Here is a 4,200-nt window from a genome sequence, read left to right as displayed (position 1 = left end):
AGATCCGTTGCCTGAGCCACAGAGAAGACCAGCCTCCAGTTTTGCGGGTTCCTCAAGTTGATTTTGTTTCCAAATCTTCGCATGTACGGATGGTTTAGACTTGTCTAGGGTTCCATCCCACAAAGACACTCTAGTCCCGCTTCTCACCGTCGCTTCTGAAATGAGTTTTGTGGCCTTCGTGTCCAGGTCTTCAAGAGGCAGCTCCTTTACCCTCTCCAAGAGCCCACAAACTTCTTCCACGACTCTTGTCTCTCCCTCCGTGTTCTGTGCCAACCTCCTTAAATCTTGACATCACATTGAGAAATGACCTTTTTTGCAGACAGGCCATATCTCCAGGTGTCCCGGGTAGAGCGAACTGGCTGCCACCCTTCAAGGAGTAGCAGCAAAGGGCACAAGCTGGACGACTGAAGTGGCAGCTGCCGTACCCGATTGCCACTCCTCTGGAGTCGAATGCTCAGTTATCCCTGAAGCAGATGGTACTTCGCGGAGGCCACGGCTCTCAAAAGCTCGCTCCAGTGACAAGCCGAGGGAACTAAGGCAGTTCCGTAGATCTGCTCCTTAGCGGGGCTTAATGACATCTCCCTCCTGTCTTCCCGTCCGAAATAAAATGTACTTTATTAAAGTTTGAGACAGCAGTCTGTTGTGGTCTAGCCAAAATTATACATTTCAAAAAAGTGCCTGCGACCATGCCCAGCAGAAGAATCCAGAAGACCTCAGGGCCACCAGGCTGCCCTCACCATCTGTCAATTCGTCGGCTCCACAAAGTTTTTAGTCAAATGTGGCACAATCAGAGCTAGGTATATAGGGAGGTCTTGTGTACACATTCAAGGCTCTGGAGCGCTCCGGGTCCAGCTTTACAGAGTCAGAGAATTGGAGAAAACGCTTGAACGAGGATCGCCCGGGTCTCTGGCCAGGACTCTGATTGTCTCTTAACATTCTGGCTTCTCCACGTGGAGCGGCTCTTGAGGGCGAAGGTCGTCCTCAACCCTGGTCCACTATCGCCAGCAATGACTGTAGGGATTTTTGCGGTGATGCTATCCTGGATGCAAATTTCGGTAGAGTAAGGCAAGTCGTGAGGGCAGAGGCTTGGGCTCCAGGCTTCCAATCTTGTAGCCTGTGGAGCAGGTCCAGAAATTCATTAGCCAGGAATTACAGGGAGTCACTTGTTCAAATGCAAAAGAACCCTATCCCTATCTGTGTCACAGCTTTGAGTTTTGGGGCAGGCACCTGGGGTTTAGCAGCGCTTCTTAGGACTCCGGCCAGTAGCCCTGGTCTTTCAATTCTACTAAAAGTGAATTTTGACGGGATTCTGGGCAGTGGAAGGAAGGTGTCTATTGCAACCCCTCTGAGGGAGTGTGCTTCTTAATCAGAAATGATAAAGGCCCTGAAGGTTTCGGGTCTTGAGTTCCGGGCAGTGGACTTCCTGGCCCTTCTGCAATATTGTCTGGGCATGTTAGTAACTGCCTAACACCCAGTCTTTCTCTCTTTTCCCCTGTCCTGTTTCTCTCTCCCAACACTTCCTGTGCAGTGGAGTTGCCCTGTCCCAGGCCCACTTTGAAAAGCAACCTCCTTCTAACTTGAGGAAATCCAACTTCTTTCATTTTGTTCTGGCGCTCTAAGATAGGCAGGGACAGCCGGTGGAGATTGAGCGCACGGCCTTCGTGGACTTTGTGGAGAACGACAAAGTAAGCGGACCCCTTAAACCCTCCCCTTCCAACCCGGCACTAAGGATTCCATCTGTCACTTGTGACACTCCCGCTCGCATCATCAGGGTTGATAAATTGAGGCATCTCACCCTCAGCTTCTAACTCAGTGAATTTCCCTCCGCATCTCAATGAGCCCGTACTCCAAACCAGGCGCTTGCGGCTGTGCGCCCTAGCCTTGGGGTCAGTAATAGCAATAGCGGCAGGCCATCGATTGACCCCGTGGAAAAAGTTCTTTAGACCTAGTTTTAAAAGTATACCCAACGCTGCCGCTGTCAGTCTCCAGGTTGTTTTTTTTTTTTTTTTGAAATTATTATTATTTTCTCTCTGCAGTGGGAAAGAGGGCAGGGGTGTAGGTGGGTGGATTGAGTTTTCTGTGGGAACTCAGGGCAGCCTTCCATGGCTCGCTTACTCCCCCAACAACTAAGCGCTTCCCTTGAATTCAAACCCTAATTTGAGAGCTATGTTTGATCCTAAATGAAGGCTTGTTTACCTAAACCATTATATGCCCAACAGCAGGGATGGAGCCCATTGGCTGAGCAAAGAAAGGGAAACCTGGGGTAGCTCATTGCCAAGCCCCTGAGCCCTGGTAATGGTCACTCCCGGCTTTTTTGCGGAACCACAGCTAATATTGCTTTTTCTAAAGGACAGGCAGGTTTAGCTTTTTTTTTTTCTTGCAGAGAGTAGCTCAGGAGCTCATCAAGGTCAGAAAGACTGGGTGGGGACTGCTGAAAGACAGAATTGGTGCTGGAGTCCGAGTCCGAGCAGGGGTACACTTACGAGATTTTTAAAAGAGAGACAAGGGCTGGTCAAGGTCAAGCGGCTGTAGGCCTTGACAAAATTCCCAAGATGGCCAATGGTGGGAAATGTTCCTTGACCATTGGTCTGAGTCTGGACACGGGGTTGTGTGTGTGTGTGTGTGTGTGTGTGTGTGTGTGTGTGTGTGTGAGGTGTCACTTAAAAGTTCAAGAATGAAGGGTTTCTGTCTTTTCAGGAGCAAGGCAATGAGAAGACCAACAATGGTACTCATTACAAGTTACAGCTCCTTTACAGCAAGGGTAAGTGGCTTCATGGGCAAGCAAGCACTCAGCCTTCAAGCAGCAAAGTCTGGTCGCTGCTGTGATTACCTCCTACTGTGCTTGGGAGGTAGAAGGCTAGTGAGGGCAGTCCTGTGGGGAGCCTTGGTCTGGGATGGGAGTGGAGGGGTGTCTCCCTTTCTGTCAATTCCATCCAGGCGTCTGTGGCTTGACTGACTGGATCAGGCTCCAGTGCAGGGAAAGGGTTAAGATGGGAGAGGGTCTTTGCCATCCTTGCAAACCGCCTGTCCCCTCCCACACAGGTGTCCTTACAGAGCAGGACCTCTATGTCAGGCTCATCGACTCTGTCACCAAACAGGTGAGACTAGAAGGGAGCCTACCGTTGGCTCCCTTCTTCCTCTGGTTGTCTGGTGACTTCTGCCTCTTGCATGATTTACAGTATGGGATTCACACTTCTCTTTACCTCAAGTTCGCTCTGGGGGAGCCCCCTCCCCTTTGCTCTGGTGGCCCTGTTTCATCTGCTATGGGGAAATGCTGGGTGTTGGGAGGTGATAAATGAAGGGCTGAAGACAGCAAACAATTATTGAAGATTCAGTTCGCTGGAGAATTCCTCTTTGCTAAGAACTAAGAGCAAACTTCTTTGGGCTGTTTATTAACCAGGCAAAGACTCTGGTTCTGTGCTGCCTGAGAGGCGGGAGCTCTCCTAACAGCTAGTGAGAGGGAACTGATTTAGTGCTTGTTCTAAAGCCTCCATCCTGTCCATGTCTCCTTTCTGACAGCCCATAGCCTATGAGGGACAGAATAAGAATCCCGAAATGTGCAGAGTTCTCCTGACACACGAGGTGATGTGCAGGTAAGAGGTACCTTTTCCCTGGGCTTGACTGGAAAGCTGGGGGAATCCCGGGGCTGATTTGCCCAGGGAACCTGGTAGATTTGTCCTTGAGCTGATCTGGAGTTCAGAAAAACTCTCCTAGTTTTTAAGGCTTAGGACTGGGAAAGGTAAACCAGAAAATGGATTCCATCCACCTGATTTTCCAGAGTTTCTTCCACAGGCTGGGAAATCTCAGCTGCTGCTTAGGCATTGGGCAAGGCTTCAGGTTGAATTTGGGGTGGGGGCTCTCACCAGTCTCTGTTATTACTTTGTCTGCTTAGGGTAAAATTCTGACCGTGCCACTTGTGGAGCTCTAGCTGGGCCCCAGGCACCACCAGAGGGCTGAGAGGCCTATTTCCAGGCACTGCTCAGGTCCTAGGCCTCTGTGAGATGCCTGGGCTTTTCATCCCCTGCTGAAAAGAAGTAAGAGTCATTTCTCCCACTGCAAGATTTCACAGCAGAGTCATTTCTTAGGTCAGGAAGGAATTGTGGGGCAGAAAATTATTTGGAGGGGGGGCAGGGAAGGAATAAATGCACAGGGAGAAACCCGTGCTCAGGACATCTGAGGTTCCAGGAGAGGTGGATTCAG

The 4,200-nt window shown here is 50.3% G+C and overlaps 1 long non-coding RNA gene across 1 annotated transcript; it reads left to right on the top strand.

The window, feature by feature from the left end:
• The first annotated feature begins 1,589 nt into the window (after positions 1-1,589).
• LOC114616256 lies at positions 1,590-3,098 on the top strand. Its single transcript, XR_003710609.1, has 3 exons — positions 1,590-1,685; positions 2,698-2,761; positions 3,043-3,098. It is a non-coding gene; the product is annotated as an uncharacterized LOC114616256 (long non-coding RNA).
• The last annotated feature ends 1,102 nt before the right edge of the window (positions 3,099-4,200 follow it).

The sequence above is a fragment of the Grammomys surdaster genome, unplaced genomic scaffold, assembly GCF_004785775.1.
Source record: "Grammomys surdaster isolate TR1022 unplaced genomic scaffold, NIH_TR_1.0 312686, whole genome shotgun sequence".
NCBI classification, from domain to species: Eukaryota; Metazoa; Chordata; class Mammalia; order Rodentia; family Muridae; genus Grammomys; species Grammomys surdaster.
This window is presented reverse-complemented; position numbering and strand designations above follow the sequence as displayed.